The sequence below is a fragment of the Pelobates fuscus genome, chromosome 9, assembly GCF_036172605.1.
Source record: "Pelobates fuscus isolate aPelFus1 chromosome 9, aPelFus1.pri, whole genome shotgun sequence".
In the NCBI taxonomy this organism is placed as follows: domain Eukaryota; kingdom Metazoa; phylum Chordata; class Amphibia; order Anura; family Pelobatidae; genus Pelobates; species Pelobates fuscus.
Genome location: NC_086325.1, coordinates 161,457,034 through 161,476,330, shown reverse-complemented (window position 1 = coordinate 161,476,330; position 19,297 = coordinate 161,457,034). Strand labels below are relative to the sequence as shown.

At 40.7% G+C, this 19,297-nt stretch overlaps 1 protein-coding gene across 4 annotated transcripts in view; it reads left to right on the top strand.

The window, feature by feature from the left end:
* The window catches only part of LOC134573263 (uncharacterized), a 43,245-nt gene that overhangs the window by 10,317 nt on the left and 13,631 nt on the right, over window positions 1-19,297 (top strand). Inside the window, exon 1 of one of the 4 annotated variants that reach the window (XM_063432899.1) lies at window positions 98-167. The exons of the other annotated variants lie outside the window; for them this stretch is intronic. The gene's annotated coding sequence lies outside the window, so the exon portion shown is untranslated. Of the gene's footprint in view, window positions 1-97; window positions 168-19,297 lie in introns of those variants that run through there. 4 annotated transcript variants of the gene reach the window in all.

Sequence of the window (19,297 nt, the reverse complement as noted above, 5' to 3'; positions counted from 1 at the left end):
CATTAATTCACAGTGAATTCCAAATATAAGGGCAAAGTAGATCATCAGGGCACCCTACTCGGTCCAGCAGGCCCCACAACATCCAGGATCTGCAGAGAGGGAGCATAGCAGTAGCTATGGTTTAGGATTAGATTTCAGAAATCCTATGCATTCGTTACACACTTTAGGTAAAATCATTTGGGGGGAAAAAAATAGTTTTGGATCCACTTACCAGTTTTTGTAGCTCCTTCGTCCTTGGCTGTCTTAATACCTGGGAAGACAGGCTGCAGCCAGTACTGCCCAGACTTATCCAGGACTGTTGGTGGCAGATTTATATCCGCAGACGTATATGCGCGCACGTATTACGTACGCAAATATAAAAAGTTTAGGAACAGTTTGTGAGACCATACCGTTATTGCGTTCATTCCAGTCCTCTCGTTGTAACCTGTAAACATTCCACAGACAGGATGACTTGGCAAGTCTTCTCCCCGGCAGAAATGCCACCTCTCTTTCTGTAAACTGTAATGACCTTGCAATTCTAGAAGCTTACCCAGCTGAAAAAACAATATCCAAGCTTGGGGTAAATACATAACGCGTATAAAAGGAAACTGGCACTACTAGAGTCCTGGATTGAAAGTTGGCAAAGAAATGGGTAATATTTAGGGGAAAAACACACTTATAAATACGAGGCTGGCAAAACAAACATTGTTATGACCCCTGTGATGCACGTCCGCATGAAAGGGTTGTCGGTGCAGGTTTATGGAATATTAGCGGAAGATGCCCATGTGTGCCCATTTGCACCCAAAGAAGACATCGGTGCCTGAACCTGGCAGTGCTGCAGAGGGTACCTGTGGGTTGGTTAGATTTTGTTGGCTGCTTCTGCCGCACTCTTTAGCCCACAACATATTTCAATAACTTGCATTGCAGGTCTCCCAAAATTGGGTAGTATGAAATCAGAACAGGGGGTGGATGATCTCATGGGTGATGTCAACGATGCGGTTTGTGGAATATTTAACAAATATCCATTTCTGTTGTGAGAAAAATAAAATTGCACATAGAATCCACAATGCTCTATCCTGCCACTGGGTGCATCTATCTTAGCTCTTTGTCAGTTATTTACACCTGGCAGTCAGCATAGAAGACGACAAATAAAAACATGTTTCTCATTCTCCTCTTCATTTGCAATGTTTGCATTGGCTTTATCTTGTTTTAACTCGATTATTCTATTTGTTAAAACTTTAAAAAGAAGAGGTTGGCACAAGTTATAGGTCAGGAGTAGGTAACCTTCGGCATGCCAGGTGTTCAGCACCACAGATGCATTGCTTGTGCCAAGGGGATCGGCCTGGCATTTTAGTTCAGGACCGCAGTTGTGCTCTTGGGATTACTCAAATGTGTAAATAGTACGGCTTAGTATTTTAAACTTGTTTGGGGACAGCTCTCTATTCATCTACTGTCCTTGTATGTTATACAGATTTCTTGAGAATTAGAGGGACACTATAGGCATCAAAACAACTTTATCTTAATGAAACAGTTTTGGTGTATTGATCATGGCTCTGCAGTCTCACTGCTCAATTGTAGGAGTTAAGTCACTTTTGTTAAAGGGAACTATAGTCACCCAGACCACTTCAGCTCAATGAAGTGGTCTAGGTGCCAGGTCCCTCAGGTTTTAACCCTTCAGATGCAAACATAGAAGTTTCAGAGAAACTATGTTTACATTTGGGGTTGATCCAGCCTCTAGTGGCTGTCTTCAGCCTTGCGTCAACGTACCGGCTTAAAGTCGAGGTAAGACATGCGCACGGTTCTTTTGAAGTGCTCTTAGTGTGTACTTAATGCCCTAAAAGGATTTTGAAAGTGCATCTTCCTATGTTGAGAGTCCCCAATTTGGGACTGCTCCACGAGCCTGTCCGTTTCTTCGTAGACCAGAAGGTACCGGGCACCCCACAGTCATTTACTTTTTTGCAGAACTTTATGGTGGAATGTTTTTTAACTTCAGGCTTGCCCACAAATAGAAGTATTGCCTACTTTTCTATGACACATTTTTATAACACCATCAGAAACTCACAAACTAAAATGAATGCACACCGATAATTATTGACATATTTCGTGAGACACTGTCTTTTGGAAAAAAGAAAACCCTGAAGCGGAGTAGAATATCCTGAAACCTTATAATGCAACTGCTTATCAACATATACCATGGGAAAGGAAATCTGTTAAGTTACCTTGATTTCAATTTTTTTTTTTTTCACAGACCGTTTAGTCATGGCGTTACAACACAAAGATATTTGAGATTTAAAGGTACGCTACAGGCACTAAAACCACTTTTAGCTTAAAGAAGCGATTTTAGTGTACAAATCATGATCCTGCAGCCCTACTGCTCATTTCTCTTATTTTTAGGAGTTAAATCACATTGCTTATATAGTCACAACTCCCTGCATGTAACGTGCACAGCATTCATAAACACTTCCTGTAAAGAGAGATCTAATGTTTAAACTCCCTATATAGTACAGTCTGTTTAATTTTAGAATTTATCTACATTTTTGTTAATAGCTTTCTAGACCCTGCAGAAGTTTCCTGTGTGTGTGTGTGTGTGTGTGTGTGTGATACTAAAGCTTGATTTACAGAGCAGAACCTAAAAACTTCTAAAGCTCGTTAACCTCTGATTTGAAAATGAATCAATTTATCATGCAGTCTCTGTCAGTCACAGCCAGGGGGTGTGTGGCTAGGGCTACATTAAAGGATCAGAAAGCGGTTTTCCTGACACTAGTGCCCTGAAGGTGCCCCTTAGGCAGCTTGCCTTAATCCAGCGCTGGTGTCCTCTCCTCCCCTACCGATGTCAGCTCCCCCGTCCGACGTCAGCGGACGTCAGTGCATTTAAAGTGTCCATAGGAAAGCATGTCTCAATGCTTTCCTATGTACGCTCTGCCCGATGGAGGCGAAATGTGCCTCCAGCGTCGCAGATGCGCCTCTAGTAGCAGTCTGTAAGACGGCCACTAGAGGCTGGATCAACCCCAAATGTAAACATAGTTTCTCTGAAACTGCTATGTTTGCATCTGAAGGGTTAAAACCTGAGGGACCTGGCACCTAGACCACTTCATTGAGCTGAAGTGGTCTGGGTGACTATAGTTCCCTTTAACAAAAGTGACTTAACTCCTACAATTGAGCAGTGAGACTGCAGAGCCATGATCAATACACCAAAACTGTTTCATTAAGATAAAGTTGTTTTGATGCCTATAGTGTCCCTCTAATTCTCAAGAAATCTGTATAACATACAAGGACAGTAGATGAATAGAGAGCTGTCCCCAAACAAGTTTAAAATACTAAGCCGTACTATTTACACATTTGAGTAATCCCAAGAGCACAACTGCGGTCCTGAACTAAAATGCCAGGCCGATCCCCTTGGCACAAGCAATGCATCTGTGGTGCTGAACACCTGGCATGCCGAAGGTTACCTACTCCTGACCTATAACTTGTGCCAACCTCTTTTTAAAGTTTTAACAAATAGAATAATCGAGTTAAAACAAGATAAAGCCAATGCAAACATTGCAAATGAAGAGGAGAATGAGAAACATGTTTTTATTTGTCGTCTTCTATGCTGACTGCCAGGTGTAAATAACTGACAAAGAGCTAAGATAGATGCGCCCAAGTCTGCTGCTGTCTGCCTCTGACTGTCCTGCATGCCTGACATCAGAAGTGATTCTGTGAGCCAATCACAATGCTTCCCCATAGGACTTGCTGAGACTGTCAAGGAGGCAAATCAGGGGCAGAGCCAGCACAACACAGCCCTGGCCAATCAGCATCTCCTCATAGTGAATCAATGCATCTCTATTAGGAACATTCAGTGTCTGCATGCTAAGTCACACTGTGCAGCACTGCCCCAGGAAGCACCTCTAGCAGCCATATGTGGAGTGGCCAGTGGAGGTATACCTATGAGCATTGCAGTGTTTACAGCAAAAAAAGCCTGAAGGTAATGATTCTACTCACCAGAACAAATACAATAACCTGTAGTTGTTCTGCTGACTATAGTGTCCCTTTAACATTAACTGCCCTGGGAAGTGGAAGTAACAGTAAAATGAGGTTGTTCTTTAAAAAAAAAAAAAAAAAAAAATCGGCAAAAAATCCGCAGGCAAAATGCCAGTTCTCAAGGCTCATTAGTAAAAAGACAATACTTCAGAGGAAGTTAAGTTGACAAAAAAAAACTATTAGAAAGTTTGAAAACTTGCCAGAATATGTAATTGTCTGACTCATGATAAAAATCTAACTTACCGTATTTTAATTTTTTATTTTTTTGGACTAACAGCTAGTGGAGGTGTGACTAGGGCTGTATAAACAAAGTGGTTTAACTCCTAATTGGCAGAGAATTGAGCCGTAAGACTGCAGGAACATGATCTGCACACCAAATCGGATTCACTAGGCCAAAGTTGTTTTGTGCTTAGTTCTTTTTTTAAGACTAGTTAAAGGACCGCTATAGTGCCCTGAAGGAAAGGGACCTCAGTTAAGAAAAAGGATAAATGAGTCATTTATTACACGTGAGTTTAAAGAGGTTCTATTTCAACTGTCAAAAGTAAAGACAAATAAGTCAATGGGACCTGATGGAATACACCCAAAGTTATTAAAAGAGCTTAGTGGTGTACTAGCAAAACCATTAACATATTTATTTAACCAATCATTGATAACAGGAGTAGTCCCAGAAGATTGGAAATTAGCGAATGTTGTGCCAATTCACAAGAAAGGTAATAGGGAGGAGTCGGGCAACTATAGGCCAGTAAGCCTTACTTCAGTAGTGGGGAAAGTGATGGAAACCATGTTAAAGGATAGGATTGTTGTACATCTAAAAACACATGGATTTCAAGATCAGAGACAACAAGGGTTTACTTCAGGGAGATCATGCCAAACTAATCTTATTGATTTTTTTGATTGGGTAACTAAAATTATAGATCAGGGTGGTGCAGTAGACATTGCTTACCTAGATTTTAGTAAGGCTTTTGACACTGTTGCACATAGAAGGCTTATCAATAAACTGCAATCTTTGAGTTTGGATTCCAATATTGTTGAATGGGTAAGGCAGTGGCTGAGTGACAGGCAACAGAGGGTTGTAGTCAATGGAGTATATTCGAAGCTTGGGCATGTCATCAGTGGGGTACCTCAGGGTTCTGTACTTGGACCCATTCTCTTTAATATTTTTATTAGTGATATTGCAGAAGGTCTTGATGGTAAGGTATGTCTTTTTGTGGATGATACTAAGATTTGTAACAGGGTTGATGTTCCAGGAGGGATAAGCCAAATGGCAAATGATTTAGGTAAACTAGAAAAATGGTCAGAGTTGTGGCAACTGACATTTAATGTGGATAAGTGCAAGATAATGCATCTTGGACGTAAAAACCCAAGGGCAGAGTACAGAATAATTGAAAAAGTCCTAACCTCAACATCTGAGGAAAGGGATTTAGGGGTGATTATCACCGATGACTTAAAGGTAGGCAGACAATGTAATAGAGCAGCAGGAAATGCTAGCAGAATGCTTGGTTGTATAGGGAGAGGTATTAGCAGTAGAAAGAGAAGTGCTCATGCCATTATACAGAACACTGGTGAGACCTCACTTGGAGTATTGTACGCAGTACTGGAGACCGTATCTTCAGAAGGATATTGATACCTTAGAGAGAGTTCAAAGAAGGGCTACTAAACTGGTTCATGGATTGCAGGATAAAACTTACCAGGAAAGGTTAAAGGATCTTAACATGTATAGCTTGGAGGAAAGACGAGACGGGGGGATATGATAGAAACATTTAAATACATAAAGGGAATCAACACAGTAAAGGAGGAGACTATATTTAAAAGAAGAAAAACTACCACAACAAGAGGACATAATCTTAAATTAGAGGGACAAATGTTTAAAAATATCAGGAAGTATTACTATACTGAGAGGGTAGTGGATGCATGGAATAGCCTTCCAGCTGAAGTGGTAGAGGTTAACACAGTAAAGGAGTTTAAGCATGCGTGGGATAGGCATAAGGCTATCCTAACTATAAGATAAGGCTAGGGACTAATGAAAGGATTTAGAAAACTGGGCAGACTAGATGGGCCGAATGGTTCTTATCTGCCGTCACATTCTATGTTTCTAGGGTGCCCACACCCTCATGTCCCCCGTCCTGCCGGGCTGAAGGTGGATGAAGGGGTTAAACACTTGCCTTTCTCCAGCGCCGGGCTCCCTCGGCGCTGGGGACTCTCCTCCCTCTTTGGGTGAATGCGCGGCAAGAGCCGCGCGCGCATTCAGTCAGTCCATACCTCTGGACGCTGGCATATTCTCACTGTGAAAATACGTTAGAATTGCGGCAGCGCCTCTAGCGGCTGTCAATGAGACAGCCACTAGAGGCTGGATTAACCCTAAGGTAAACATAGCAGTTTCTCTGAAACTGCTATGTTTACAGCAGGCAGGGTTAACCCTAGATGGACCTGGCACCCAGACCACTTCATTGAGCTGATGTGGTCTGGGTGCCTATAGTGGTCCTTTAAGCAAAGTGAATTTCCAATTTAAGGCCTTCAATTTGAAATTCACTTTAGTGAATGTCTCACAATACTTCATCCACAGGGACCTGCGGAGCGCATTATAGTTACAGCCAGAATGTTAAATATATCTATCTTTGCTTCACATATACATTTCCAGATAGTGATGGCTATCTATATTACACGGATGTGTTTTACATCACAATATGTAGAAATTATCAGTGTTGCATTTTTGTTTAACACCAGACCGGCGGTTTTCTGTTAATTTCTTTATTTTCTCTCTCTCATTAATCATTGGGGGAGGGGAACAAACATTGCATCTTTCAGAGCTCGATTAAAGGGAAATCCTGTTGTCTTACAGTGTGATTACCACAGTTTAAGATGAGAAATGTTTTTTTGGGAAATATACCTAGGGAAATCCTCAGCAATTCCTAGACGTTCTGCTTTGAGGTGCCACAAAGCAAGCCCTTGCAGTCCTAACCCGTGTCCCTAAATGCTTTCTGTAAGGAAGCGTAGAAATTTGTGCATGCGCGCTTTTGTGACATCACTAGCATCTATACTCCATTCTCCGATCATCTATTAGTGTGGCAAAGCACTGATTGCCTGCTGGTATCTGGCTAAAGACTTGTTCCATGTGAGCAAGGATAACCTATGATTAAATCCATCCTGCAGAGTCCCGTTAAATAACAGTGTAGCAGGCTTCCCCAAACCCCGGCCCTCCAGATGTTGCTGAACTACAACTCCCATGAGTCTGTCTATCTATTTCATTCATAGAATCATCAGAGTTATAGTTCAGCAACATCCGGAGTTTGGGGAAACCTGGTTTAAAGGGACACTATAGTCACCTGAACAACTTTAGCTTAATGAAGCAGTTTTGGTGTATAGAACATGCCCCTACAGCCTCACTGCTCAATCCTCTGCCATTTAGGAGTTAAATCCCCTTTTTTATGAACCCTAGTCACACCTCCCTGCATGTGACTTGCACAGCCTTCCATAAACACTTCCTGTAAAGAGAGCCCTATTTAGGCTTTCTTTATGGCAAGTTCTGTTTAATTAAGATTTTGTTATCCCCTGCTATGTTAATAGCTTGCTAGACCCTGCAAGAACCTCCTGTATGTGATTAAAGTTTAATTTAGAGATGGAGATACAATTATTAACTAACCCTGCATGGTGGAACCGCACCATATAATCGTGACTTTATCACCAAAATCGGGATGACTGGGGGGCCTGCTGTATTATTGATGGGCTGTGTAGGAAAAGTGGCGCCCTGTACGAAGCATTTTTCACATGTTACAGGAAAGAAAGCAGGGCAAAAATCTGTGATCCTAAAGAATATAAATTATACTTTCTGCTGCTCATGCTTTTATGACATGCCCACCGTGATGAAAATATTATATATTCTATCTGTCTCTCTCTCCAATAGTTGGGCCTCAACATAGAAACTTCCTTTTCTTTGAAAAGGTGTTGTTTACACTGCTGAGGCTGCACAGACAGACTATATGCCCCAGAACAGCAACATTAAGCTGTAGTGGTTTTGGTCCCCTTATATCGTGTGATAATATATTGTATAAATACGCTTAAATAATTAAACACGGACTTCTTTACTGGAGAAATGCTAAAACCGTACAGGATAGCATGAATTCAGCAATGGAATTTTTATTTTAACAGTTGACATTTCAGTAGGCAAAGTTTCCTTTTTTTTTTTTTTTATGTGGTTCTGCCTAAAATGAGTGAATTTTTCCTCCGAGCAGAAGTGGCATATTTTGTTTTTCTGTTTGCTCTGCCAGGAAAAGTATAAAGTTTTATACCCCTTGCGCCTGTTCAGATCTGTGTGTTTTTTTTTGTTTTTTTTTGTGGCACGTGAAGTGTTGTTGGGCTAGGGGTGGGGGAGCAGGAATTAAATGCATACATGGGACTCTTCCAGGATCTTCAAATAGTGATGGAAATTTAGACATTTAAATGGGGAATTTAGCAAACTTTTGTTAGATTTATAAAAAAAACAAAAAAACAAAAAACTATATTTAACTTCTGAGTATTGCACTAAAAACTGCTTCTTTTGATTTCAGCACTAAAGAACACTCCAGACACCATAACAACTTAATGGAGTTATGATACCAGGAAGTCCCTAGTACTTCCTTGCCTTTTAGGGGTTAAACAATTCACAAATAATTTAACCCTAGACCTGCTTTGCAGCGCAGTTCGTTCCTGTCCTCCTCCTACCTCTGCTTGCAGAAATTCTTTTAACCCCTTAAGGACCAAACTTCTGGAATAAAAGGGAATCATGACATGTCACACATGTCATGTGTCCTTAAGGGGTTAAAGGAAGTCTCGAAGTGCCGCCGGGCAGGGTCCGGCTGATTAGATTAGAACGTTCTCTGCACTGGGTTGGTGCTCCAGAGAGAGCTTGTGGTGGTTGTCTGGTAAACCACCACGTAAGGCTGTCTTAAGGGTTCCACTTAAACTTTGCAATTTCTTTAAAACTTAAGTATTGTCATTGCAGCACTAAGTGGGACAGGGACACTGCGCATAGACCACTTCAATTAGATGAATTGGTCTGGGTGCCTATACTGTCCCGTTAAGGACATTTTAAGGCCAAATATATGGAATTAGAAGCATTATTGTTGACTTGGAGAATTTTTTTTTTGTCCACTTCGGCCGTTTTAGACTTAAAATGTCCCAAACAATTCTTGCTGCAGTGAATAACCCTGATGGTATTTATGAAAGGGGGTGGGGGTTGCCAAATATTAAATGGGCTATTTTCTTTATTTTTTTGTATATAGTACCGACTTATAACCTGGCGCCTGGGATTTGTCGAACCCTTGTGTAATGCATTTGTTTCATGCTACAAACATGGTTGGAAGTTTAGCCAACAAGTAGGGTTCATACTGGTTCAAATAAGGAAAGGAAGGTGTGGTGTGTTTTTTTTTTTATTTATTTATTTATTTATTTTTTACTGTTATTTTTAACTTTTTTCTTTTTTGGGTTGAGCTGTTTTTGATCTGGGACAATAAGTGTTTTGTAAAGAACGACTTTAAAAAAATAAAAAAAACAGATTATTATTTCTACACTGCAATCCGCATCAGATAAAGTGTGAATTCAGCAGAATGTTTGTCTTGAGAAACATTTCCAATTAAAACGGATTTTGCTCTGTGCTTGCAGGACTCCCACTTAAAGGAAATCCGTCCTCACAGAACACTTTCACTATTTCATTTAAAAGGACACTCACTGGTGCAGAACCTCCACCGTTTAATGTAGTGATTCTGGTGCTTAGAGACTATCCCTGCAGTGTTTTCATTGTGTTCTAAAGCCACCCCTATTGGCCCTCAGTCCGTTGGCCATAGAGGCACTTTCTGGCTCTGCGGGAGGATGAGCGAATCCCATAGCTATGCACACAGTCACTGCATTTCTATGGGGAGATGCTGATTGGCGCAGAAAGTGCCATGCATGCGCTCTCCAAACATGTAGTGTTCCTTTAATGGTCACCGCCTCCATTGTAGGCAACAAGTTATAAGTAGGGCACAGGCACCAATTTATTTATTTAAATAAAAAAAATAAGTATTCTGTTCCAGAAGAAAATAACCTTGTCATGGCAGATGCACTGTAACCGGTAAGTAAAGAAAATATACACTGAACAAAATTATAAACGTAACGTAACTTTTGTTTCTGCCCCCATTTTTTCATGAGCTGAACTCAAAGTTCTAAGACTTTTTCTATGTACACAAAAAGCCTATTTCTCTCAAATACTGTTCACAAATCTGTCTAAATCTGTGTTAGTGAGCACTTCTCCTTTGCCGAGATAATCCATCCACCTCACAGGTGTGGCACATCAAGATGCTGATTAGACCGCATGATTATTGCACAGGTGTGCCTTAGGCTGGCCACAATAAAAGGCCACTCTAAGACTCGTAGATCTTTGAGTTCAGCTCATGACAAATGGGGGCAAAAACAAGTGTTGTTTCTAATTTTTGTTTAGTGTCATTTACTATAAAGATAAAATATTAATTCCTTTTATGAGCTGTTGATGATCTCTCTTACAGCGTGGCAGTCCCTCTCTTGTATGACTGTCCCTACTTCCTGAAGGAGGACAACATCCCCAGTGACACTGTCATGCTGGCTATATTTGGGTTCCAGAAGAGCGTGACCCCTGGCTCTCCATTCCTGTACTTCTCAAGCAAGCCTGTTCTCTTGCTGTAGGAGAAATCACAGCAACTACAGTGCCTACATTGTAGTTGCTGTGCTTGTGTGCCATCTTTAGGAGGGTTCTCCTGCCCACTTAATACGGAGTGTATACCTATATGCTGGCAATTGATTGACCGGTGTGGGAGAAACAATGGTTTTCTTTTACATTTTTATTATTTGTAAATTTACCGTATACCCTTTCTAATAATCTGTATGTACAGTAGGACAAAATCAGCCCATATTTTGGTAGTTCTTAACCCCTGTGTCAGGAGACAGATTAATATACCCTTGGTAATTTAGTTATTTTTCATTGGTTCACACTGGCAACTGCCTTTGATGATTGGTTTACTGTAGCAGTAGATACTCATTTAATTAATCTTTGGGGGACTATGTTGACACATTCTGCATTAATGTAATATACTTCCTATTGGAGAACTGTCGGCTGGTTAGCCCATTGCTTCGAGCCAACTGGTGTTGTCTTGGATGGACGACTTTAACATGATATTAATAACAACAAAGTATTTAACCAGAAAAGGTACATTCAGATTACTCTGGTATCCAAGTATGTCCTTGGGCTGCTACTCTTCTCCAACATCCAGGTGATGTTGCTATTACCCAATATAATGGTACTCCATTTATCTACCTCGAAGGATGAAGGGCTGAGTCAACCCTGCCGGGATTTGAACAGGAAACCCACCCCAAGGGTTTGGATAGATTCTACTGATGATGCATTGGCCCACTGAGCAATGTTACATTTTAATTCTATTAATGTGGCCGAGATGGGGTTGGTCGCTGTGTGTTATGAAGACAATATGTTATCTTTTTTTTTTTATCAAACCATTGCTAAACTGGGGCATGGCACAAGAGTACGCCGGACATTACAACCAGTACCGCAAGCTACTGTGGTTATGTTTCTTAGCGTAGCTTTAAAAAAACACTGCATTCTGTTTAAATTTTTATTTATATATTTAAAAAAAAAAAAAATTAAAAAAATTCCCTTCTCTGCTGTGTTCAGGCTTGTTGATTACATTTCTTCTAATGAATGGCTTTCTGTTTCCTGTTTTTGACTGCGGCTATCTGTATGTTAAATTTAATCCCATCCTTTTTATAGCTCTACAATGCTTCTATTTTTTTGTAATGCTCCAAATCCTGTCTCTAAACATTCTAGAAAAAGAACTCCACTTGAAAGAGCGGGAAAACAGCATTAACTCGTGCAAGCCGTTTTATCCTGCGCTGGGTGTTAACCTGCTATAATATGAGGGTTGAGCCGCGGATTCAGTTTCCAATCTCTCTAAATTCTGCATTGGGAGACTTGGTTTTACATCATTCCAGTAACAATATGGGGGAGTTTTATCAAAGTATCCGGTTATTAAAAGTGGTGCAATCACCATGGAAACCACTGGAATCAGCAGACGCATTCCATTCCTGACTCCTCCCCTTCTACATGTTGGCACCTATTTTTTGCTGAAAACACTTGTTTTTAAGAAACTTCCCCCTTTTATTTGAATGTCTTTTTTTTTTTTTTTTTTTTTTTTAATTCTTTATTTTTGTAGTGCATATAAACGTAACAGAACGTACATGCGGTACCCCAAAGGCAATCCACATGCTTTTTCAAACATTAAGTACAGTGAGGTATATATTAGTTCTTGCACATTTTTAGTGTTAATTTTAGTAAGCTTAGGATATAACAGGACTTTGCACTATTTTGGCATATTGGATACAGTCTAAACAGGCTATACAATAACGTCTGAATTCTATCATATTCTGCCTTAAGTCATTGACTTCAAAGTGTACGCTTAAAACTATAATTAGGCTTAGTCTGCACGTTTGCTGATCTGTTGACATCATAGATTATGCATATGTAGAAATTCAAGTGAGTACTACAGGCTAGTACGAGGAACTGCCTGCAACTTTAAAATACAGGTTATAATAAGTCGCACGTTTGTTGGTTCTAAGCTGTAGCATTAAGAGTAAGAAAATTAAGAAAACACAACAGGCTGTACAATAACGTCTGACCACATGAGTTCTATTATATTCTGCTTACGTAATCGACTTTAAAGTGTATGCTTAAAACAATATTCAGGCTTAGTCTGCATATTCGCTGATCAGTTGACATCATAGATTATGCATGTGTAAAAATTCAGGTGAGTACTACAGGCTAGTACTAGAAACTGACTGCAACTTTAAACTACTGGTTATAATAACTCACATGTTTGTTTCGAAGCTGAAACATTAGGATTAATAAAACACATTAAATGCAGGCTGAGTGATAATATCTATAGCAATGGTGCTCTTGCTGTGTACAGGCTTTAGATATGGAGCATACAGTGCTCCTGGTATAGGAACAGAAGGATATTGGAAAGAGGAGGAAGAAGAGAACAGACGGATACAAAAAGGAGACACCTGGTCAACCTATGGTAACAAGGCAATCTGGATGTTCATATTATAGTGCCTGGCTTTTTCCAGTGCTCGGGCGGAATTGTGGCTATAGTCCGCTGTGTAGCCCTGAGTCAACCGACGCCAGCTCTGCACTTGGTATGCGTGTTGGCCTCTCGGGCCTCGCGGCTGGATCGGTGGTGCCAGTTGTGTGAGTCCAATAAGCTGCCAGGCGCAGCCTTAGCTGCTCCCCCTTCTTGCACTTTCCATGTGCGGCGTTGAGCCAGTGAGTCGAGGTGAGTAGTAGTGTCTATGCAGCTGGCCTGGTCGGCGGAGTTTTGTTCGCCACTGTGGTTTCTTGCGCTTTCTCCGTTTGTTAGTTGTGCGGGGGGGGGGGGTTATGCTTGCCGCTTCGTGTAGTAGAATATCCCCCTGGAACTGCCTGGCTTTCTGAAGGTTTGTAGGATAGCTCGTTGGGTTTATCTCCCTCTGGAGAATGATTTGGTGTTGCTGCAAATAATGCCTCCAATTTGGCCCAGAAGTCCGCAAAGGTGGCATCCAGTCGCTCTAGCACATATTCTGCAGCACCTTCCCGTGTCTCCATGTGCTGCAGTAGGCCCTGATGGTGATGCAGGGGCCCGGCCGCCATCTTAGGTGGATCAGCCACGATCATGCGTCGGGAGGTGGGAGCTGTGCAGGGTTGACAGGGGCACCAGCCAGTGGATACCGGGATAACCCCCGCCGGTCCAGAGGGGGGGGGGGGGGGGGAAGGAGCATAGCTTCGGTTACCCGGGCCATTCAGGCAACGAAGGAGCCTGAAGAGCGGCCGTCTCTCCAGAGCTCAGGCTTTCGTAGGCCGCTGACTGCTATCAGGACGTACCGGGGTCGGATCAGCTCACGGCGAGTATCCTCTGGTGTACCGTGACTCCCTCGGTAAGATAGGTGCCGAAAACGGTCTGCTAGGTGAGTGACCTGAGTGTAAATCTCGATTTATAGGGACCAGATGCAGGAGCTCTTGCCGAGCACGTCTGGTTCCCTTGGCAGTCAGGCTCCGCCCCGAATGTCTTTTTTTTTTTTCCTCCAAGTCTGTTTCCTCAAACTGTGTGGCAATCGGCAGGTCACCGTTCATTTAAAAAAAAATGTATAAAAAGGTATAGTGTGTGGGGTGTGTTTTTTTTGTTTTTTGTTTTTTTTTGTTTGTTTGTTTTTGTGTATCTTTAAAAAAATTTTTTATGGGGAGCTACTGATTTGGCTTGGTGTCAGCTGATCTCTAAAGCTAATCAGCGGTGTCCCAGCCTAGTGTCAATCTGTGCTTCCTCAAACTGCTTTTAGAGACACAAAATACCATTGTGGACAAGGAGATCCAGTGTTGCAGAATAGTCTTTGGGATTAAACTGTCTGAGTAGTATTTAACCCCTTCAGGTAAGAAAGCGCCATGGACTCCTGGGCACCGTTATTTAAATTAACTTGTTAGAGTGCACATACAGTTCTTTTAAGATATTATACTGATAATGGATGTTTCGTGCCTCAAATTAACTTGCACAGCATCCCATAATTCCGAGCAGGCAGCCATTGTTTTTAACCTTCCCTTTTGTGATCTTTAATGCCATTTATGGTACAGTGACAAATTAACTTACCATAATTTTTGAATAACTTGTGTTATTCCTTGACTATTGGATAACTAATTGCATTTTTTGTTTCTTTTGTATATTTTTATTGTAGCACAAGAGGATCGTGTCTGTTGAAAGCACGTATTGCTACATTTTAGGTGCAACGTTGGCATAGAATGGTAAAAGTTGGTCAAGCACATAATCCGACATAAAGAAAATTGTAAAAAAAAAACATTTGTTGGATAATTGTTGCATTAGTAGAACGTAGCTCCAGTCCAAAACCCCCCCCCAAAAAACTAGGAGCCCCTTGAGAGTAGGGGTAGAAAGGCTTGACGCTGTGTACTTCCCATGACTGAGAAGAAGTGGTCTGACCCGATCAAGGCCATGTTCAGGTAGCCCGCAGAGAACGACCCAGAGCCGTAAAGAACTTCTTCGTGTCTGACAAATAAGAAAGCAGAGTCTGCTTCTCCTTATGTATAATGGTCAACTTACAACCAGAGGCCTGTCGATACTTGATCTTGTTGTCATTCAGCAACTAGTGACAGATCGCAGAGACTGTCTACATATTATGGTTGAGATAGATCATTATAAAATGAGGTATGAGTTCTGGAAGTGGTAAGTGGGTGATTCGCTTACAGCAGTCTGCACTAGCTGTTTACAAGAATCCCTGAATGCAGATCAGTAAGTTCCTGGGGACCTCAGCCTGTGCTCCGTAATGATAATTATGTTTTTGGCTTTAGAAGGTGACCATAAAGAGGATGGCAGACGTCAAAGGTAGTGAGGAACCTCATTGTCAGATATGTCTTCTGAGACTCCTCTAATCTGGAGATTATGTTGTCGCCTAGAGTCTTCAAGCACTTACATTATTGCTTTAGGTTGTCCACATCCAACCTCAAATCTTTATGGCTGTCTCTTGCAATGTCCCTGTCATCCCCCAGTGCCTACAGCTGAGCAGTCATAACTCCAATATACTCTCATACAAGTGCTTTTTCTTAAAGAGTTCTTTCAGGAGGTTCTGGAGATCAGCCTTGCTAGCTGGTGAATGCTCTGGTGCTGTGGCGGGACTTTGCTGCTTGTCTATCTGCCTGATAGTGGCCATTAAATCATTGGAATTAATCTCCTGAGATGTATAGTCTGAGAGCTCCCGCACGGTCGCCATCTTGTGGTGTCAAGTGGAGAATATGACTAATATCTCCATAGGGGGTTGCGATTTTACTCGGTCAAAGTTTAGTTTTTCTTCTTATGATATTTAGAAAAGTTACAGAAATGGTATCATTTTAGTTTTATTTTTTCTCAGGAGCTCTAAGCATATACATCTGCTTCTCTCAGTTGCTAGCTCTCCCCCCCCCCCCCCCTCGGTTTACAAATTTAATCCGGGACATTTCTTATTGCGAAAAATTTGTAAAACGAAATGCGGTTTCCCATAGGAATGCATTGAAAACCAATTAATCCGTTCTGGAGGTCATAAAAAAGTAAAAATGAGCTGGCATGGAAACCAACCCATAATGCAGAACACACCGTAAAAGGCATGCAAACGAAGCTCAGCTCCCTACCTTTCCACCGCTTGAGAAATGAACCCAAAAAGTCCCAAAAAAACTGCAAAAAATTTCCAGAATGGCTCCAAAACGCGATGCAAAAGCCGCTCTATCACCTCCACACTCGACGCCTACCCACAGGCTCCAGAATGCAAGTGGCGGTGCTATAAACCTCCCAGGCACAATGCATCCTGGGGAAACTTGCTTTGTATTGCGAAAAAAAAATTGTAAACCGAGGCAGCATTTTGCATGGATTTTCATTTGTAAACTGAAAATTATGTTAACCGAGGCATTTGTAAACAGAGGTACCATTTGTATATGCTATATCCTAGTGTCCAGAAAATGCCAAACCATATCTGAACTTTTATTGCATGTATTTTGCTAATATTGCATATTTGAGCACACTAGTGTATTATGGGTAAAATAATGTCCCCTTGGGGTGACTGGTTAATTTCACACGGCAACGTATGTAACCCAAACCCTCCCATCTAACCCTAAAATCGACCTTCAGCGACACTTTTAAATTACAGCACAATCCTGATTTGCCGTTGAACATTCTGTAGTTATTTCTAATTGTATATTCTGATAACTTGCGCCCCAGCTGTCTGTTATGTTAAAGATTCCTTAATATATCTCATTGTGAAGTCACTGTTCACAAATGTTATTTTTAACATTGCAATAAGTAAGCTGTTATAACTTAAAAAAAAAAAAAATCTCATTATAATAAAAGGCACAAGATATTTAAGCAGATCTGTCACTTTTTCAGATGACCATTCTGCTACCTGATTATTCTTTTTTAATTTTTTTTTGGTCTTCTGTGATGTTTAGAATTAAACGCACGTAATTCTGGAAACTTCTCCTTAAGTGACAGTGTGTGTGAACCTTACAATCTAGGTATCCTCTTACAGTGACTTCCTAGGTGCTCATTCATCCTGCGCACAGCATTCTGGGATATCACTGTTTTTGCATTGAATGCCAGCCTGTGCCATGACAGTCTTGTGTTTAGGATACATATGCACATAAAAAAGTTGTTTTGTTGAATTTCAACATTAAGGCTAAAAGTACATATTTCTGAGTGTGTTAATCCCAACGCTAGTCACAGTTTGGCTATTTTAACTTGAATTTTGGTTTTTGAGTACATTACCATTCAGTGTTTAGATAATTTAAATTCAAACATTACCATTTGAGTGAGTTCTTCCTTCCTGAAGCGGAGGCAAAAATGCATTCTGTGTGAGGAACGACCGGAAATCAAGATGAACTTTCAGAGCTAGTTTAATAAACCTTCCCCTTTAATGTATTTAAACATAATGGAGGATATTTATTTCAAAAAAGTGACGTTTTTCTTTACTGTAATTTTCTGCCAGGTTTTTTTTTCATTAATTTCAGGGAACGAACAACTTTTATAGCGGTGGGAAAATTCTGCCACTTTTGTTGTCCCAGACTGAAAAAAGACAATTATTGAGAAATTACACTCCAAGAAAAGCAACAGATGACAAGAGATTTCTGTAAAAAAACCAAAAAAAAAAACCTTTTCTCTATTTTTTTTTTTTTTTTTAAGGAAGGAGGGATCTGCATTTTCACATCGGAAATTGGCAGCGATTTTCATAATCTGCTTTGTATGAAGCAACTGGACTTTGCATATCACATGCAGAGCAGGAAATCTATTTTTTATTGACCGAGCTTTAGGATCCTTCATTACTGGGGAAAATGACTGAATAAATAAGCTGGTAAAAACACCCCCACTACATTGCTGTTTTATACAGCTGTATGTATTATCAAAGCATATTATTTTTTTATTTCATTTACTGGCTCATTTATTCCATTGACATTCCCATTTATCATTTTTATCGCATTTTATAATTTAAAATCTTGATTCAATATTTTAATCTATTTCATATTGACACTAGATATCCGCACCGGGTTTATCACAAAGGTTTTACTTTGGGCGTACCTTTTTAAAATAGCATGTGGATAAGTTCACGTTTAGGTAGGTGTCATGTGTACGTGTAAATGTGCTGTCATGCTTTGTTTCAGAATGTCTGTGAAGAGCCTCTCTGCATGGGATATCTGCGGGCCATTTGCAGCTAATTAAAAATATTAAAGTATACTAATTAATATATATCTATAAGCGCCTTATAACCCTTACAAATCTATTCCCGTTATTCCGGGGGATTATTGGTGAGCAGAGACAGGTGTCGGTCCAGAAGCAGTGTAACAACGTTCTAACATAGACAGGGCTATAATAAAAATTAACCTAATAAAGGCAGCAAGGAGACCGAGAGCTACGTTTTAAATACTGTATTATTGTGCAATGCGGGCTCAGATTCCCGGCGGAATTGCTCTCATCGGAAAGGCAACGTCTGTGATTACTGCGGGTGTTATCGTAGCTTACATTTCGTCAGGCCAGGCAATAAATACATTTAAAAAGCTGGCATAGTGAATTAGTAAAAATCCCGTCTCTGGTCCTCCTGAACGTCTCTGGTCTCTTTTTGGTCAGAGTTCATCGTTCCAGCAAGTGTATAGATTAAAATCCTATTGTGACTTGCTAAGTTTACCCCAGATGGTATCTCTGCTTGGGACCATAGGAGTCTTATTTCCATTATCATGACCGCTAGTCGCTCCAGTGTTTGCAGGTTACTGGAAGAGGAGAGCACCATGAGCACTTCATATGAATAAAGTGGTTATGGTGCTTGGCGTAACACTTTAAGCTTAGTGTAAAGTGATTAAATAGCCCACCATGCAGGTTAAACCGTTTTTTTAAGATGTAGATAGTCAGGCAAATCTAATATTTGCAGATGTTATTCTCTGCCATTGATTTAGCACATGTTTATAGAAGTCATTCTTTTTTTTTTTTTTTTTTTTTTTGTTTAAATGAACACCCCTAATCACAGTATCCTGGTGCTGAAATGCCCCCACTTTTGGACCGGTTTCAGGAATCAGAGTAGCAACAAAGAAATTGGCCAGAATTGGACCGTACGCTATTGTGATCGGATTCCCTCCGTTTGCATTTCTGTTGCCAGCCAGAACTCGTATGCGTTTGTTTATTTGTTTATTTGTTTATTTATTTATTAAACAAAAGAGCTGGCCTTTCCAGAAAACTCGTTCTGGGGTCGAGGACAG